The sequence below is a fragment of the Pristiophorus japonicus genome, chromosome 23 (assembly GCF_044704955.1).
Source record: "Pristiophorus japonicus isolate sPriJap1 chromosome 23, sPriJap1.hap1, whole genome shotgun sequence".
NCBI lineage: Eukaryota > Metazoa > Chordata > Chondrichthyes > Pristiophoridae > Pristiophorus > Pristiophorus japonicus.
This window is the reverse complement of record NC_091999.1, coordinates 14671906-14692073: the sequence shown is the minus strand read 5'-3', so window position 1 is coordinate 14692073 and position 20168 is coordinate 14671906. Positions and strand designations below refer to the sequence as shown.

The following is a 20168-nucleotide window of genomic DNA, read 5'->3' as shown; positions in this document are numbered from 1 at the left end:
AAAGGGTGGGACTAATAAATCTGGAGCCCCCTGGATGTCAACATAAGAAATAGGAGCAGGAGTAGGCCATAAGGTCCCTCGAGCCTGCTCCTCCATTTAATGAGATCATGGCTGATCATCGACCTCAACTCCATTTCCTGCCTGATCGTCATATCCCTTGATTCACCGAGAGTCCAAAAATCTATCTATCTCAACCTTGAATACACTGAGCATCCACAGCCATCTGGTTGAGAGAATGCCAAAGATTCACAACCCTCTGAGTAAAGAAATTCCTCCTCATCTCTGTCTTAGATGGCCAAATCCTTATCCTGAGACTGTGCCCCCAAATTCGAGACACTCCAGCCAGGGGAATCAACCTCTTAGCATCTAACCTGTCAATCCCCTTCAGAACCTTGTATGTTTCAATGAGATCACCTCTCATTATTCTACACACTACCTCATCATCAGACAGCCCTCTCATCCCAGGAATCAATCTTGTGAACCTTTGTTGCACCGTCTCCAAGTCAAATGTTTCCTTCCTTAGATAAGAGGATAAAACTGTGCCTAGTACTCCAGGTGCGGTCTCACCAAGGCCCTGGATAATTGTAGCAAGACTTCCTTATTCTTATACTCCAACCCCCTTGCAATAAAAGACAATCCAGTTGCCTTCCTTATTGCTTGCGTACCTGCATGCTCACTTTCTGCACTTTCTGTGCAGTCTTAAACGAGGACATCACAAATCTCTCTGAACACCAACGTTTTAAAGTTTCTCATCATTTCAAAGATATTCTTTTTTTTATTATTCCGACCAAAGTGAATAACCTCACATTTCCCTACATTATACTCCATCTTCTACCTTACTGCCCACTCACATAGTGTATATAAATATATATATACCTTGCAGACACTTGATTTCTCACAGCTTACTGTCCCACCTAGTTTTGTATCATCAGCAAATTTGAATACATTGCACTCGGTCCCTTCATTTTGATCATTAATCATAAAATCATTGAAATTTACAGCAAGGAAGGAGACCATTTCAGCCCACCGTGTCCGTGCCGGCCGACAAACAGCTATCCAGCCTAATCCCACTTTACAGCTTTTGGTCCGCAGCCCTCTGGCTGACGGCACTTGAAGTGCACTTCCAAGTATTTTCAAATGTGGTGAGGGTTTCTGCCTCTGCCACCCTTTCAGGCAGTGAGTGAGATGCAGACCCCCACCATCCTCTGGGTGACGAAGTTTCCCTTCGTATCTCCTCCAAAACAATTACTTTTAATCTATGCCCCTGGTTGTTGACCACTCTCCCAAGGTACTTACTAGCCACTCTATCCAGGCCCCTCAAAATGTTATAGACTTCCATCAGGTCTCCCCTCAGCCTCCTCTGTTTCAAAGAAAACAGAGCCAGCATCTCCAATCTTTCCTCATAGCCAAAATTCTCCAGTCCAGCTAATATTCTTGTAAATCTGCTCTGTACCCTTTTCAGTACAATCACATCTTTCCTGTAATGTGGTGACCAGAACTGCACACAATATTCCAGCTGTGGCCTAACCAGTTCAAGCATAACCTTCTAGCTCTTGTATTCCATGCCTCAACTAATAAAGGTCAGTATTCCATATGCATTCTAAACCACCTTATCGACCTGCCCTGCTACCTTCAGTGATCTGTGGACCGACACTCCAAGGTCCCTTTGTCCCTCGACAATTTTCAGTGTCGTACCATTTAATGTGTAATCCCTTGCCTTGTTAGACCTCCCCAAATGCATTACCTCACACTTATCCGGATTGAAATTGGCTTTGGTTCATTGGCTCCATTCTCGACTGAATCAGGAGGTTGTGTGTGTAAGTCCCACTCCTGAGACTTGAGCACATCATCTTGGGGAATTTTGAATTGTTGAAGCTGTTGACTTTCGGAAGAAATGTGAAATGGAAGCTTCGTCTGCACCTTCGGGTGGATGTGAAAGTTCACAGAGCCTTATTCGAAAAAGAATAGGAGAGTTGCGCCTGTGTCAATATGACGAAAAATGTTCAAAAATGCTCCCTGAAACCCTATGTGTATGTGTGTGTCTGTACGGATAGAGTTAAAGGCCAGCTTCTCATAGAGACAGAGTCCAAGTGCTGACAGGACCAGGATGGCCGTGTGGTTAAGGCGTTGGGCATAAAATCCAGTGGCTTTATACCCGTGTGTGCTCGAACCTCACTCCTGGTAATTCCTTAATTAAGCAGAGTTTTTTCCCATCCTGATCAGTGATATCCGATTTTCTTCTGTTGCATTTGCATTTTTCTGTAACTCTGTGACACTCTGAGCAGACAATGAAATGAAATTGTGAAATGTTTCTGTATCACTCAGTCTCTGCCTCTCTCTCACTTTAGAGAGCTGTGTATGTGTTTGTGTGTTTGAGTTTTTGTCTCTCTCAGTCTGCCTCTCTCTGATTCACTCTGTCTGTCCCTGTTTCTCCGTTTGTCTCTGTCTCTCAATCTGTCTCTCTCACGGTGTCCAGTTCTGTTCCAATAGGATTCTCTCAGACTCTCTGTCTGACTGTCTCTCTCTTTCCCATCATCTCTGTCTGTCCATGTCTTTGCCTGAATCTGTTAGTCCCTGTCTCTAATCTGATGAGTATTTCCATCATTTTCTGTTTTTGTCACTATGTCTCTCTCTCTATCTGTCTGTCGCTCTATCTGTCTCCCTCTTTGTCTCTCTTTTTGTCCATGTCTTTTTCTTGTCATTCCATCACTATTTGCCTCACTTTCTTTATGGAGCACGCAAACACATCTCTGTGTATGTATTTGAGTATTTGTCTCACTCAGTCTGACCCTCCCTCTCAGTCTCAAACTTTCTGTCTCTCTCTGTCTCTATCTCGCTGTCTGTCTCAACCTGTTTCCCTGTTTGTCTCTGTTTCTCAATGTGTCTGTCTCTTTCTCACGGTGACCAGTTCTATTCCAATGGGATTCTCTCAGTCTCTCTTCTGACTGTCCCATCATCTCTGTCTGTCTATGTCTCTGCCTGTCTGTCTCTCTTTGCCTGTCGCTGCTAGTTCCTCTATCTAACCTGCTGGGAATCGCCATCATTTTCTGTTTATATCTTTTCTCTCTCTCGATCTGTCACTCTCTCTCGATCTGTCTCTCTCCTTGTTACTGTCTTAATCACAGACTTTCTCTCACTCTTTCCCTCTCTCTCTTTAGAGATCACATGTAAGTGTTTGAGTCTTTTTCTCACTCAGTCTACCTCTTCTTCTCAGTCTCACACTTTCTGTCTCTCGTTGTCTCTATCTCGCTGTCTGTCTCTCCCTGGTTGTCGGTTTGTCTCTGTCTCTCAATGTGTCTGTCGACTTCTCATGGTGTCCAGTTCTTTTCATAGCTCGACTTCTGCGCTGACAGAGTGGTACCCGTTAGTTCATCGTTAGTATAGTGCTGAGTATCCCCGCATGTCACGCGGGAGACCGGGGTTCAATTTCCCGACGGGGCGGAAGTAGTTTCAAAATGTAAAATTTTACTTCTGTTTCATGGTCGAGATTCATATTAAAAAGTTCCAGAGCTATATAGAACTGTAAAAATACAGGTAGAGGAGATTACCTCTTCCAGATTTTTAGCAAACAGAGACATTTTCAGGATTCTTTTGCCGTCTGCTGCACGGAGATGGACGACTGAATTTTTTTCCATGCAACGTTTAAAAAGGCAGCGACAACAGTATTCGTGGCCGCGTGGTTAAAGTGATGGACTAGAAATCCATTGCGTTTTTCCCGCACAGGTTGGAATCCTGCCGACTACGATTCTCAGCATTTTTCATTCCATTTCAAAATTTAACCAGTTCTCTGCCAAACTGATCCCGAGATAGATGGAATAACGTCCCACACCTTTCAACACGGACATTTTTTTCTCATTTTTATTAATCTGCAATATTCACGATACATCCGTTTCAAAAATCGCAAAAATCAGACAAAGTTGCGACTGTGATAGAAAATAGGTGCAGGAGTAGGCCATTCTGCCCTTCTAGCCTGTTTATCCCACGAGATGTCTAAGGCATCTGTGCATGCCCGTTGGTGCGTGTAAATATTTGGTTATGCGTGTGTGTGTCTCTGTGTCTGTCCATCTCTATATATGTCTTTGTGTATGTGCAACTGTCTGTGGAAATCATCACCATGAATTTGGTATGTCCTGGAACTTATAAAAAAGACTTGGGGAAAATAATACGGTTGTGAACTTTTGCATCGGCTTTGGTTCAGTGGCAGCATTCTCGACTGAATCAGGAGTTTGTGTGTTCAAGTCGCACTCCTGAGACTTGAGCATATCATCTTGGCTAACACTCAAGTGCAGCACTTGGGGAATTTTGCAATGTTGAAGCTGTTGACGTTCGGATGAAATGTTAAATTGAAACTCCCTCTGCACCCTCGGGTGGATATGAAATGTCCCAGTGCATTACTCGAAAAAGAATAGGAGAGTTGCCCCCGTGTCAATATTACTAAAAATGTTCGTAAATGCTCACTGAAAGCCGATGTGCATTTTTTGTATGTGGGGTTGGGGTTGATGCCCAGATTCTCACAGAGACAGAATCCAGGTTCTCACAGGACCAGGATAGCCGAGTGGTTAAGGCGTTGGCCTTAAAATTCAATGGGTTTTTCCCGCGTGGGTTCGTACCCCACTCCTGGCATTTCTTTAATTTAACATGGATTTCCTCCCATTCTGATCAGTGATGCTGGATTTTCATCGGTTGAATCAGCAATTTTCTGTAACTATGTGACACTCTGAACCGATGATGAAATGAAATTGTGAAATGTATCTGTGTCGCTCAGTCTCTGCCTCTCTCTCTCTTCAGAGAGCTGTGCATGTGTTTACATGTTTGAGTCTTGCCTCTCTCAGTCTGACTCACTTTGTCTGTTCCTGTTTCTCTGTTTGTCTCTGACTCTCAATCTGTCTCTTTCTCACGGTGCCCACGTCTGTTCCAATGGGATTCTCTCAGACTCTTTGTCTGACTGGCTCTCTCTTTCCCATCATTTCGGTCCCTCCATGTCTTTGCCTGTCTCTGTTAGTCCGTGCCTGTAAGCTGAGAAGTATTTCCATCATTTTCTGTTTTAGTCTCTATCTCTCTCTCTATCTGTCTCTCTCCTTGTCACTGTCTTTATCATTGTCTTCCTCTCACTCTTTCCCTCTCTCTCTTAATAGATCGCGCACACACATCTCTGTACATGTATGTGTTTGATTATTTTTCTCACTCAGTCTGCCTCTCCTTCTCAGTCTCACACTTTCTGTCTCTCGTTGTCCCTATCTCGCTGTCTGTCTGTGCCTGTTTCTCTGTTTGTCGCTGACTCTCAATCTGTCTCGGAGTCGGCGAGAGGTCTATAAAGGCCTAACGCGGCTGCAGTCGGGAGCAGCGTCGAGGAGGTGCGTGGAGAGGCGTGAGTTCCGGGGTTGGCGAGAGGCCTATAAAGGCCCAACGTGGCGACAGTCAGGAGCAGCATCGAGGAGGTGCATGGAGAGGCGTGAGTTCTGGAGTCAGCGAGAGGCCTATAAAGGCGCAGCGCGGCGGCAGTCGGGCGCAGCGTCGAGGAGGTGCGTGGAGAGGCCTATAAAAGGCACAGCAGGGAGTCCAGGGCCCTGCGTCGGGAGCAGCGTCGTTGGTGCGTGTTGAGGCCTATAAAAGGCACAGCAGGGATCCGGGGCCCAGTATCGGAGGTGGGTGGTGAGGCCTATAAAAGGCGTACTTGTGCAGCTACAGGGAGAAGGCAAAAAAGAAGCAGAAAGAAACAGAAAGGTGACGTCACAGCCAAGGGGGTAAGTGATTGGCTGGTGATTGGTGAGTAGTTTTTCTTTTTTTTCTTCTATAACAGTGAGTAAACTTTAGCATTGGTGTTGCTTATCTAAGGGTTAAGTCATGGCAGGACAGCTCGGTCACGTGTTATGCTCCTCCTGTACCATGTGGGAACTCAGGGATGACACCAATGTTCCTGACGACTACGTGTGCGGGAAGTGTATCCGCCTCCAGCTCCTGACAGACCGCGTTGTGGAGTTGGCGCTGAGGGTGGTATCACTCTGGAGCATCCGCGATGCTGAGAATGACGTACTCACATGTAGCGAGTTGATCGTAGCCCAGGTAAAGGGTCCACAGCCAGATAGGGAATGGAAGACCAGCAGGAATAGCAGTGCAAGGTAGGTAGTGCAGAGGTCCCCTGTGGTCATCCCCCTGCAAAACAGATACACTGCTTTTGGTACTGTTGGCGGGGATGACTCATCAGGGGAGGACAGCAGCAGCCACGTTCATGGCACCGTGGCTGTCTCTGTTGCACAGGAGGGCAGGAAAAAGAGTGGGAGAGCGATAGTGATAGGGGATTCAATTGTAAGGGGAATAGATAGGCGTTTCTGCGGCCGCAACCGAGATTCCAGGATGGTATGTTGCCTCCCTGGTGCAAGGGTCAAGGATGTCTCGGAGCGGGTGCAGGACATTCGAAAAAAGGTGGGAGAACAGGCAGTTGTCGTGGTGCACATTGGTACCAACGACATAGGTAAAAAAAAGGGATGAGGTCCTACGAAACGAATTTAAGGAACTAGGAGCTAAATTAAAAAGTAGGACCTCAAAATGAATAATCTCGGGATTGCTACCAGTGCCACGTGCTAGTCAGAGTAGGAATCGCAGGATAGCACAGATGAATACGTGGCAAGTGCAGTGGTGCAGCAGGGAGGGATTCGAATTCCTGCGGCATTGGAACCAGTTCTGGGGGAGGTGGGACCAGTAAAAATCAGACAGTCTGCACCTGGGCAGGACCGGAACCCATGTCCTAGGGGGAGTGTTTGCTAGTGCTGTTGGGGAGGAGTTAAACTAATATGGCAGGGGGATGGGAACCAATGCAGGGAGACAGAGGGAAACAAAAAGGAGACAAAATCAAAGGACAGAAAGGAGATGAGTAAAAGTGGAGGGCAGAGAAACCCAAGGCAAAGAACAAAAAGGGCCATTGTACAGCAAAATTCTAAAAGGACAAAGGGTGTTAAAAAAACAAGCTTGAAGGCCTTGTGTCTTAATGCAAGGAGTATCTGCAATAAGGTGGATGAATTAACTGTGCAAATAGATGTTAACAAATATGATATGATTGGGATTACAGAGACGTGGCTCCAGGATGATCAGGGCTGGGAACTCAACATTCAGGTTTATTCAACATTCAGGAAGGATAGAATAAAAGGAAAAGGAGGTGAGGTAGCATTGCTGGTTAAGGAGGAGATTAATGCAATAGTTAGGAAGGAAATTAGCTTGGATGATGTGGAATCTATATGGGTAGAGTTGCAGAACGCCAAAGGGCAAAAAACGTTAGTGGGAGTTGTGTACAGACCTCCAAACAGCAGTAGTGATGTTGGGGAGGGAATCAAACAGGAAATTAGGGGTGCATGCAATAAAGGTGCAGTAGTTATAATGGGTGACTTTAATATGCACATAGATTGGGTAAACCAAACTGGAAGCAAAACGGTGGAGGAGGATTTCCTGGAGTGCAAAAGGGATGGTGTTCCAGACCAATACGTCGAGGAACCAACTAGGGGGGTGGCCATCTTAGACTGGGTGTTGTGTAACGAGAGAGGATTAATTAGCAATCTCGTTGTGCGAGGCCCCTTGGGGAAGAGTGACCATAATATGGTTGAATTCTGCATCAGGATGGAGAATGAAACAGTTAATTCAGAGACCATCGTCCAGAACTTAAAGAAGGTTAACTTTGAAGGTATGAGGCGTGAATTGGCTAGGATAGATTGGCGAATGATACTTAAGGGGTTGACTGTTAATGGGCAATGCAGACATTGAGCGACCGCATGGATGAACTACAACAATTGTACATTCCTGTCTGGTGTAAAAATAAAAAAGGGAATGTGGCTCAACCGTGGCAATCAAGGGAAATCAGGGATAGTATTAAAGCCAAGGAAGTGGCATACAAATTGGCCAGAAATAGGAGCGAACCCGGGGACTGGGAGAAATTTAGAACTCAGCAGAGGAGGACAAAGGGTTTGATTAGGGCAGGGAAAATGGAGTACGAGAAGAAGCTTGCAGGGAACATTAAGACTGATTTCAAGTTTCTATAGATATGAAAAGAGAAAAAGGTTAGTAAAGACAAACGTAGGTCCCCTGCAGTCAGAATCAGGGGAAGTCATAACGGGGAACAAAGAAATGGCGGACCAATTGAACAAGTACTTTGGTTCGGTATTCACGAAGGAGGACACAAACAACCTTCCGGATATAAAAGGGGTCAGAGGGTCTAGTAAGGAGGAGAAACTGAGGGAAATCCTTATTAGTCGGGAAATTGTGTTGGGGAAATTGGTGGGATTGAAGGCCGATAAATCCCCAGGGCCTGATGGACTGCATCCCAGAGTACTTAAGGAGGTGGCATTGGAAATAGCGGATGCATTGAAAGTCATTTTCCAACATTCCATTGACTCTGGATCAGTTCCAATCGAGTGGAGCCTAGCCAATGTAACCCCACTTTTAAAAAAAGGAGGGAGAGAGAAAACAGGGAATTATAGACTGGTCAGTCTGACATCGGTCGTGGGTAAAATGATGGAATCTATTACTAATAATGTCATAGCAGCGCATTTTGAAAGAGGTGACATGATAGGTCCAAGTCAGCATGGATTTGTGAAAGGGAAATCATGCTTGACAAATCTTCTGGAATTTTTTGAGGATGTTTTCAGTCGAGTAGACAAGGGAGAATCAGTTGATGTGGTATATTTGGACTTTCAGAAGGCTTTACACAATGTCCCACACAAGAGATTAATGTGCAAAGTTAAAGCACATGGGATTGGGGGTAGTGTTTTGACATGGATTGAGAACTGGTTGTCAGACAGGACGCAAAGAGTAGGAGTAAATGGGGACTTTTCAGAATGGCAGGCAGTGACTAGTGGGGTACCGCAAGGTTCTGTGCTGGGGCCCCAGCTGTTTACACTGTACATTAATGATTTAGACGAGGGGATGAAATGTAGTAGCTCCAAATTTGCGGATGACACTAAGTTGGGTGGCAGTGTGAGCTGCGAGGTGGATGCTATGAGGCTGCAGAGCGCCTTGGATAAGTTAGGTGAGTGGGAAAATGCATGGCAGATGAAGTATAATGTGGATAACTGTGAGGTTAGCAACTTTGGTGGTAAAAACAGAGAGACAGACTATTATCTGAATGGTGACAGATTAGGAAAAGGGGAGGTGCAACGAGTCCTGGGTGTCATGGTACATCAGCCATTGAAATTCGGCATGCAGGTTCAGCAGACGGTTAAGAAAGCAAATGGCATGTTGGCCTTCATAGCGAGGGGATTTGAGTACAGGGGCAGCGAGGTGTTGCTACAGTTGTACAGGGCCTTGATGAGGCCACACCTCGAGTATTGTGTACAGTTTTGATCTCCTAACCTGAGGAAGGACATTCTTGCTATTGAGGGAGTGCAGCAAAGATTCACCAGACTGATTCCCGGGATGGTGGGACAGACCTATCAAGAAAGACTGGATCAACTGGGCTTGTATTCACTGGATTTCAGAGGAATGAGAGGGGACCTCATAGAAACGTTTACAATTCTGATGGTTTAGACAGGTTAGATGCAGAAAGAATGTTCCCAATGTTGGGGAAGTCAAGAACCAGGGGTCATAGTCTAAGGATAAGGGGTAAGCCATTTAGGACCGAGATGAGGAGAAACCTCTTCACCCAGAAGGTGGTGAACCTGTGGAATTGTCTAGCACACAAAGTTGTTGAGGTCAATTCACTAAATATATTCAAAAAGGAGTTAGATGAAGTCCTTACTACTTGGGGGATCAAGGGGTTTGGCGAGAAAGCAGGAATGGGGTACTGAAGTTGCATGTTCAGCCATTAACTCATTGAATGGCAGTGCAGGCTAGAAGGGCCGAATGGCCTACTCCTGCAACTCTTTTTCTATGTTTCTATGTTTCTATGTTTCGATGTCTCTTTCTCACGGTGCCCACGTCTGTTCCAATGGGAATCTCTCAGACTCTTTGTCTGACTGGCTCTCTCTTTCCCATCATTTCGGTCTGTCCATGGCTTTGCCTGTCTCGTCCGTGCCTGCAACCTGAGAAGTATTTCCATCATTTTCTGTTTTAGTCTCTATCTCTCTCTCTGTATCTGTCTCTCTCCTTGTCACTGTCTTTATCATGTCTTTCTCTCACTCTTTCCCTCTCTCTCTTAATAGATCACGCACACACATCTCTGTATATGTATGTGTTTGAGTCTTTTTCTCAATCAGTCTACCTCTCCTGCTCAGTCTCACACTTTCTGTATCTCGTTGTCTCTATCTCGCTGTCTGTCTCTCCCTGTTTTTCGGTTTGTCTCTGTCTCTCAATGTGTCAGTCGACTTCTCATGGTGTCCAGTTCTGTTCACATCTCGATTCCGGGTCTGACAGAGCCAATATCTGTCAGTTCCTCGTTCGTATAGTGTTGAGTATCCCCACCTGTCACGCGCGTGACCGGGGTTCAATTCCCCGAAGAGGAGGCAGTTGTTTCAAAATGCAAAATTTTACTTTTGTTTCTTGGTATAGACTCATGTTAAAAAGCTCCAGAGTAATATAGAACAGTAAAAATACAGCAAGAGCAGATTGCCTCTTCCAGATTTTTAGTAAACGGAGACGGTTTCAGGATTCTGTGGCCGTCTGCTGCACAGAGATGGATGACTGAGTTTTATCTGAGTGACATTTAAAGAGGCAGTGGACCAGTAGTTGTGGCCGAGTGATTAAGACGATGGACTAAAAATCCATTGGAGTTTCCCCGCGCAGATTTGAATCCTGCCGACTACGTTTCACAGCATATTTCATTCTGTTTGATAATTTAACCAGGTTCATGCAAAACTGATTCTGAGATAGATGGAACAACGTCCCACACCTTTCAATGCAGCCGCTGATTTCTTACTTTCATTAATCTGCAATATTCACGATACATACGGATGGAAAAATGCAAAAGCCAGCCAAAGTAGCGACAGTGAACCTGCCTGTCTATCCATCTATTTGTATAAGGCACTCTGTGCATATCTTGATCTGGGTGTCATGGTACATCAGTCATTGAAAGTTGGCACGCAGGTGCAGCAGGCAGTGAAGAAGGCAAATGGCATGTTCGCCTTCATAGCTAGGGGATTTGAGTATAGGAGCAGGGAGGTCTGACTGCAGTTGTACAGAGTCTTGGTGAGGTCACACCTGGAATATTGTGTTCAGTTTTGCTCTCCCAATCTGAGGAAGGACGTCCTTGCTATTGAGGGAGTACAGCGAAGGTTCATCAGCTTGATTCCCGGGATGGCAGGACTGACATATGAGGAGAGACTGGATCAACTGCGTTGGTATCCACTGGAGTTTAGAAGAATGAGAGGCGTTCCCATAGAAATATATAAAATTCTGACGAGATTGGAAAGGTTCGAGGCAGATAGAATGTTCCCATTGCTGGGGAATTCGAGAACCAAGGATCATAGTCTAAGAATATGTGGCACGACATTTAGGACCGAGATGAGGAGAAACTTCTTCACTCAGAGAGTGGTTAACATGTGGCATTCTCTACCACAGAAAGTTGTTGAGGCCAGTTCGTTAGATATATTCAAAAGGGAGTTCGATATGGCCCTTACGGCTGAAGGGATCAAGGTGTATGGAGAGAAAGCAGGAAAGGGGTACTGAGGTTGAATGATCAGCCATGATCTTATTGAATGATGGTGCAGGCTCGAAGGGCCGAATGGCCTACTCCTGCAACTAATTTATTTGTTTCTATGTTGATGCGTGTATATTTTTGGTTATTGTGTGTGTGTGTGTCTGTGTATGTCAATCTGTATGCATGCCTCTGTGTGTGTGCAACTGTCTATGGAATTCATCACCATGAATTTGGTGCGTCCTGGAAATTTTAAAAAGCTTGGGGAAAATAATACGGTTGTGATCTTTGGTATCGGCTTTGTTTCAGTGGCTCCATTCTCGACTGAATCAGGAGGTTGTGTGTGTCAGTCGCACTCCTGAGACTTGAGCACGTCATCTTGGCTGACACTCAAATGCAGTACTTGGGGAATTTTGCATTGTTGAAGCTGTTGACTTTCGGATGAAATGTTAAATTGAAGCTTCATCTGCACCTTCGGGTGGATGTGAAAGGTCCCAGAGCCTTACTCGAAAAAGAATAGGAGAGTTGCCCCCGTGTCAATATTACGAAAAATGTTCGAAAATGCTCCCTGAAACCCTATGTCTGTGGAGGTAGAGTTGAAGCCCACATTCTCTCAGAGATAGAATCTAATCACTAACCGGACTAGGATGGCTGAGTGGTTAAGCCGTTGGGCTTAAGATCCCATGGATTTATAACCGCAAGGCTTCGAACCCCACTCCTGGTAATTACTTAATTAAACAGAGATTTTTCCAATCCTGCTCAGTGATAACCGATTTTCATCTGTTGCATTTGCATTTTTCTGCAGCTCGGTGACAATCTGAGCAGATAATAAAATTAAATTGTGAAATGTATCTGTGTCGCTCAGTCTCTGCCCCTCGCTCTCTCTTTAGAGAGCTGTATATGTATTTGTGTGTTTGAGTCTTTGTCTCTCTCAGTCTGCCTCTCTCTGATTCACTCTGTCTGTCCCTGTTTCTCTGTTTGTCTCTGTCTCTCAATCTGTCTCCTTCACACGGTGTCCAGTTCTGTTCCAATGGGATTATGTTCGACTCTCTGTCTGACTGTCTCGCTCTTTCCCATCATCTCTGTCTGTCCATGTCTTTGCCTGCCTTTGTTCGTCCCTCTCTAACCTGATGAGTATTACCATCATTTTCTGTTTTTGTCTCTATGTCTCTCTCTCAATTTGTCTTTCTCTCTATCTGTCTCCCTCTTTGTCTCTCTCTTTGTCGCTGTCTTTCTATCACTCTTTCCCTCCCTCTCTTTATAAATCACACAAACACATCTCTGTAGATGTGTGTGTTTAGAGTCTTTGTCTCACTCAGTCTGACCCTCCCTCTCAGTCTCAAACCTTCTGTCTCTCTCTGTCTCTACCTCGCTGTCTGTTTCTCCCTGTTTTGCTGTTTGTCTCTGTCTCTCAATGTGGCTGTCTCTTTCTCGCGGTGTCCAGTTGTGTTCCAATGGGATTCGCTCAGTCTCTCTGTCTGACTGTCTCACTCTTTCCCATCATCTCTGTTTCTCTATGTCCCTGCCTGCCTGTCTCTCTTTGCCTGTCGCTGGTAGTTCCTGTCTCTAACCTGCTGAGAATTTCCAACATTTTCTGTTTATATCTTTGTCTCTCTGTCTATCTGTCGCTCTCTCTCTATCTGTCTCTCTCCTTGTCACTGCCTTTATCATTTTCTTTCTCTCACTCTTTCCCTCTCTCTTTATAGATCACACACACAGATCACTTTATATGTCTGTGTTTGAGAGTCTTTTTCTCACTCAGTCTGCCTCTCGTTTTCAGTCTCACACTTGCTGTCTCTCATTGTCTCGATCTCGCTGTCGGTCTCTCCCTGTTTGTCGGTTTGTCTCTGTCTCTCAATGTGTCTGTCGACTTCTCATGGTGTCCAGTTCTGTTCACACCTCGAATAGTGCTTTGACAAAACCCATCAATTTCTCATGAGAAAATGGTGAGTCTCCCCGCCTGTCACGTGGGCGACCGTGGTTCAATTCCCTAACAGGGAGGCTTCATTTTACAAAAGGCAGAATCTTGCTTCTGTTTCTTGCTCGAGATTCATATTAAAACGTTCCAGAGCAATATAGAACAGCAAAAATACAGGTAGAGGTGATTGCCTCTTCCAGATATTTATCAAACGGAAAGTTTTTCAGGATTCTTTGACCGTCTGCTGCACAGAGATGGATGACTGTGTTTTTTCTGAGTAGCATTGCACGAGGCACAGACGCAGCGGTCGTGGCCGAGTGGTAAAGACGATGAACTAGTAATCCATGCGGTTTTAGCCGCGAAAGCTCGAATCCTGCCAAATACGATTATCAACATTTTTCGTTCCATTTCACAATTTAACCAGGTCTCTGCAAAACAGATCCTGACATCGATGGAATAACGTCTCACACCTTTCAACACTGACATTTTTTTCATATTTTTATTAATCTGCAATATTCACGATACATACGGATAGAAAAACGCAAAAATCAGCCAAAGTTGCGACAGTGATTCAGCCTGTCTATCCCTCTATATGTCGAAGGCATCTGTGCATGTCCGTTGGTGCGTGTAAATTTTTGGTAATGTGTGTGTGTGTGTCTCTGCGTCTGTCCATCTGTATACATGTCTCTGTGTATGTGCAACTGTCTGGAAATCATCACCATGAATTTGGTATGTCCTGGAACTTAAAAAAAGACTTGGGGAAAGTAAAACGGCTGTGAACTTTTGTCTCAGCTTTGGTTCAGTGGCAGCATTCTCGACTGAATCAGGAGTTTGTGTGTTCAAGTCGCACTCCTGAGACTTGAGCATATAATTTTGGCTAACACTCAAATGCAGCACCTGGGGAATTTTGCATTGTTGAAGCTGTTGACTTTCGGATGAAATGTTAAATTGAAGCTCCGTCTGCGCACTCGGGTGGATGTGAGAGGTCCCAGAGCATTACTCGAAAACGAACAGGAGAGTTGTCCCCGTGTCAATATTGCTAAAAATGATCGGAAATGCTCCCTGAAACCCTCTGTGTGTGTCTGTGGGGGTGGAGTTGAAGCCCAGATTCTCAGAGACAGAATCCCACCACTGACGGGACCAGGATGGCCGCGTGGTTAAGGCGTTGGGCTTAAGATCCAATGGGCTTATACCCGTGTGGGTTCGAACCCCACTGCTGGTAATTGCTTAATTAAACAAAGATTTGTTATCCATCCTGCTCAGTGATACCCGATTTTCATCTGTTGCATTTGCATTTTTCTGTAATTCGGTGACACTCTGAGCTGATAATAAAATGAAATTGTGAAATGTATCTGTGTCGTTGAGTCTCTGCCTCTCTCTCTCTTTAAAGAGCTGTGTATGTGTTTGTGTATTTGAGGCTTTGTCTCTCTCTCTCAGTCTGCCTCTCTCTGATTCACTCTGTATGTCCCTTTTACTCTGTTTGTCTCTGTCTCTCAATCTGTCTCTTTCTCACGGTGTCAAGATCCGTTCCAAAGGGATTCTCTCAGACTCTCTGTCTGACTGTCTCTCTCTTTCCATCATCTCTGTCTGTCCATGTCTTTGCCTGTCTCTGTTACTCACTGCCTCTAACGTGATGAGTATTTCCATCATTTTCTGTTTTTGCATCTTTGTCTCTCTCTATCTCTTTTTCTCTCTATCTGTCTCCCTCTTTGTCTCTCTCTTTGTCCCTGGCTTTTTCTTGTCATTGCATCACTATTTGCCTCCCTCTCTTTTTGGAGCACGCAAACACATTTCTGTGTACGTATGTTTTGAAGTCTTTGTCTCACTCAGTCTGACCCTCCGTCTCAGTCTCAAACTTTCTGTCTCTCTCTGTCTCTATCACACTGTCTGTCACTCCCTGTTTCCCTGTTTGTCTCTGTTTCTCACGGTGTCCAGTTCTGTTCCAATCGGATTCTCTCCGTCTCTCTTTCTGACTGTCTTACTCTTTCCCATCATCTCTGTCTGTCTATGTCTCTCCCTGTCTGTCTCTCTTTGTCTGTCTCTGTTAGTCCCTGTCTCTAACCTGGTAAGTATTTCCATAATTTTCTGTTTTTGTCTCGATCTCTCTCTCTCTATCTGTTCTCTCCTTGTCACTGTCTTTATCATTGTCTTTCTCTCATTCTATCCCTATCTCTCTTTATAGATCACACACACAGACCTCTGTATCTCTATGTGTTTTAGTCTTTTTCTCACTCAGTCTGCCTCTCCTGCTCAGTCTCACACTTTCTGTCTCTCGTTGTCTCTATCTCGCTGTCTGTCTCTCCCTGTTTGTTAGTTTGTCTCTGTCTCACAATGTGTCTGTCGACTTCTCATGTTGTCCAGTTCTGTTCACAACTCGATTCCTGCTCTGACAGAACTGATTCTTGTCAGTTTCTCGTTAGTATAGTGGTGAGTATCCCAACCTGTCATGCTAGAGAGCAGCGTTCAATTCCCCGCGTGCAGGCCGTTTTTTCAAAATGCATAATTTTACTTCTGTTTCTTGGTATAGATTCATGTTATCAAGTTCCAGAGCAATATAGAACAGTAAAAATACAGTCTCTGCATAACTGAAATACCTCATTCATGTCAGACTTCTAGTTAATCTCTTCTGCACCATCTTAAGGTCTTGACATACTTCCAAAGTCTGGATTGAAATTAATTCAATCTCTATTGTTCCGCCAGATTCATTCTAAGTATGCATGCTCTCTTAAAATTGGACTGAGCAATAATCTCAGTATTAGTAATTATTGTTTGATAACAGTTATATAACTTGTTCTAACAATGCAGATTGTGCCTTATCTGCTCAGCAATAGCAGCCTCTGCATGAATAATGTTTCAATAAGCTCACTGTCCCCATCTGCTGATGATAAACATCTACTGCAGCCGCCAGAGTTTTTTAAACATCATTATTTAATTCTACACACAACAAGTTGCATTTTCCCAGTGACGTTCGCCCAGAGGAGTTTCTCAGAGCAAACCACAAGAGGACCAAGAGATCAGGGGGAGTTAAGGGAGAAAGGACACAATTCTTGTTATCAATTCTGAGGAGGTTTTCTTGGGAGGGTGTTAAGTTATATGGAACATAAGATTTAGGAGCAGGATTAGGCCATACGGCCCCACGAGCCTGCTCCACCATTTAATAAGATCATGGCTGATCATCAACCTCAACTCCACCTTGCTGCATTATCCCCATATACCTTGATTCTCCTACAGTGCAAAAATCTATCTATCTCAGCCTTGAATATACTCAACGACTCAACATCCACAGTCCTTTGGATTGAGAATTTCAAAGACTCACAACGCTCTGAGTGATGACATTCATCCTCTTCTCTGTGTTAAATGGCCGACCCCTTATCCTCAAACTATGCCCTCTAGATGTAGACTCTCCAGCCAGGGGAAACAACCTCTCAGCATCTAATCTGTCAATCCCCTTCGGAATCCTGTATCTTTCAATGAGCGCACCACTCATTCTTTTAAACTGCAGAGAGTAGAGGCCCATTCTATACAATTTCTCATCATAAGACAGCTCTCTCATCCCAGGATTCAATCTAGTGAACCTCAGTTGCACCACCACCAAGGCAAGTATATCCTTTCTTAGATAAGGAGACCCAAACTGCCCCAATACTCCAGGACCTTGGAGTACCATTCCACAGATCGCTGAAGGTCGCAGGCCAGATAGATAACGTGTTTTAAAAAGGAATACAGAATACGTGCCTTTATTAGTCATGGCATAGAATATAAGAGCAGCGAGGTTAGGCATTAACACTATAAAATATTAGTTCGGCCACAGTGTGCAGTTCTGGTCACCACATTACAGGAAAGATGTGATTGCACTAGAGAGGGTACAGAGGAGATTGAAGAGGATGTTGCCAGGACTGGAGAATTTTAACCATGAGGAAAGATTGGACAGGCTGGAGTTGTTTCCTTTGGAACAGAAGAGGCTGAGGGGAGAGTTAATTGACGTGTACAAGATTATTGTGGTGGGAAAGTATTGGAAAAAGTCCTAAAAGACAGGATGAATCTACATTTGGACAGGCAAGGATTAATTAAGGACTGTCAGCACGGATTTCTTAAGGGAAGATCGACCTTCTTGGTTACCTCCTCAAAAAATGCAATCAGTTTCCACATTGTAGACTGGTCATGAAGTTTAAAGCCCACGGCATCCAGGGCAAAGTGACAAGTTGTATCCAACATTGGCTTGGAGGTAGGAAGCAAAGGGTAATGATTGATGAATTTTTTTTGACTGGAAGGATGTTTCCAGTGGGTTTCCGCCGGGCACAGTACTGAGGCCCTTGCTTTTGTGGTATATATCTGTTATATATGTGGACTTGTATTTACTCTGTACAGCCACCAGAGGGCTCATACCCCGGAGTCCAAAGGGATCCCATAATCCCTTGGGAGCACAGGTATTTAAGAAGGCTTCACAGGTTGGAGAGGCACTCTGCAATAAAAGACTACGGTCACACTTTACCTTGAGCTCACAGTGTTCAGTCTGACTCTTTCTTCATACACGACAACTGGCGATGAGATACAGTTAGCGAACCCAAAGATGCAGAAAACAGTGTGCATCCTGGAGAAATTTTCGCAGGGAGATGATTAGGAAACTTTTGTGGAGCGACTCGACCAACACTTCGTGGCCAACGAACTAGATGGGTAAGAGAACGCTGCCAAACGAAGGGCGATCATCCTCACCCTCTATGGGGTACCAACGTATGGCCTCATGAAGAATCTGCTCACTGCAGCAAAACCCACGGAGAAATCATATGACGATTTGTGCACACTAGTCCGAGAGTATTTGAACCCGAAAGAAAGCATTCTGATGGCGATGTACAAGTTCTACACCTACAAAAGATCTGAAGGCCAGGGAGTGGCGAGTCATGTCGCCGAGCTAAGACGCCTTGCAAGACATTGCGAATTTGAAGGACATTTGGAGCATATGCTCAGAGACTTTTTCGTACTTGGCATTGGCCACGAAACCTTACCTCACAAACTTTTGACTGTAGAGACCCCAACCTTGAGTAAGGCCATCGCGATAGCCCAGGCATTCATAGCCACCAGTGACAAAACTAAGCAAATCGCTCAGCACACAAGTGCTGCTTCAAGTACTATTAACAAAGTGATGTTGTTTTCGAATCGGAACGTACAAGACAGGTCATACATTCCTGCAGCTACACGTCGGCAGATGTCTCAGAGTCCACCATCAAGGGTGATGAATGCAAGGCCATTAACACCTTGTTGGCACTGCAGGGACGTTCATTGTTTCCATTCATGCCGATTCAAAGGATACGTTTGCAAGGGCTGTGGAACAATGGAACACCTCCAACGAGTGTGCAGGCGAGCTGCTAAGCCTGCTAAACCTGAAAACCATCAGGTTACAGAGGAGGATCATGAAGAAACAGAGCTTCAGATAGAGGAGGCAGAGGTACATGAGGTACAAACATTCACCATGAATTGTACCCCGATAACGCTGAATGTTTAACTCAATGGACTCAATGGGCGCAAGCTAGTCCATCATGGGCAAAAAGACTTTTGAAAGGTTGTCGTGCAACAAGGCCTCAAGGCCAGTCTTAACTCCAATTCGCACAAAAATGAGAACTTATACAAAATAACTGATTCCTGTAATCGCCAGTGCTACCATAAAGGTCTCTTATGATTGAGCGGTGCACAAACTACCACTCTGGGTGGTATCGGGCGATGGTCCCACGCTGCTTGGCAGGAGCTGGCTGGGAAAGATACGCTGGAACTGGGACGACATCCGAGCACTATCACCCGCTGACGACACTTCCAGTGCCCAGGTCTTAAACAAATTTCCTTCACTGTTTGAACTAGGCATCTGGAAATTTCAAGAAGCAAAAATGCAGATCCACCTAATTCCGGGGGCGCGACCCATCCATCACAAGTCGAAAGAAGTACCGTTCATGATGAGAGAAAGGGGAGAGATCGAGCTAGACCGGCCACAAAGAGAGGGCACCATTTTACCGATCGAGTTCAGTGAGTGGGCCAGTCCTATTGTCCCAGTCCTCAAGGGGGATGGCATCGTCAGAATCTATGGTGATTACAAAGTAACTATCAATCGTTTCTCCCTGCAGGACCAATACCACTACCAAAAGCCGACGACCTCTTTGCAACGCTGGCGGGAGGAAAGACATTCATGAAGCTGGATCTGACTTCAGCCTACAAGAGGCAGGAACTGGAGGAATCATCGAAGGCCCTCACCTGCATCAACATGCACAAATGTCTTTTTGTTTATAACAGATTTCCGTTTGAAATTCGATCAGCGGCGGCGATATTCCAGATAAACATGGAAAGTTACTGAAGTCAGTCCCGCACACCGTGGTTTTCCAGGACGAAATCGTGGTCACAGGTCAGAACACAGTCGAGCACCTGTAGAACCTGGAGGAGGTTCTTAGTCGACTCAACCGTGTGGGGCTCAGGTTAAAATGCTTGAAGTAAGCGCAATCGAGAACGCACCGAGGCCACAGAATGTGACGGAGCTGCGGTCGTTTCTGGGACTCTTGACCTACTTTGATAACTTCTTACTGGGTCTCATCACCCTGCTAAAACCAGTATATGTCTTCCTGCGAAAAGGGGGCGAATGGGTTTGGGGCAAAAGCCAAGAAAATGCCTTTGTAAAAGCGAGAAAATTATTATGCTCAAACAAATTGCTTGTGTTGTATG

The 20168-nt window shown here is 45.0% G+C and overlaps 1 protein-coding gene and 2 non-coding genes across 3 annotated transcripts in view; all 3 read left to right on the top strand.

Moving 5' to 3' along the window:
• LOC139235632 (zinc finger protein 239-like) overlaps nucleotides 1–20168 on the top strand; it is a 786713-nt gene that overhangs the window by 191051 nt on the left and 575494 nt on the right. The gene's annotated exons all lie outside the window — the stretch shown is intronic.
• trnal-uaa (transfer RNA leucine (anticodon UAA)) lies at nucleotides 4542–4623 on the top strand. Its single transcript has one exon. It is a non-coding gene; the product is annotated as a tRNA-Leu (tRNA).
• On the top strand, nucleotides 14612–14694 carry trnal-uaa (transfer RNA leucine (anticodon UAA)). Its single transcript has one exon. It is a non-coding gene; the product is annotated as a tRNA-Leu (tRNA).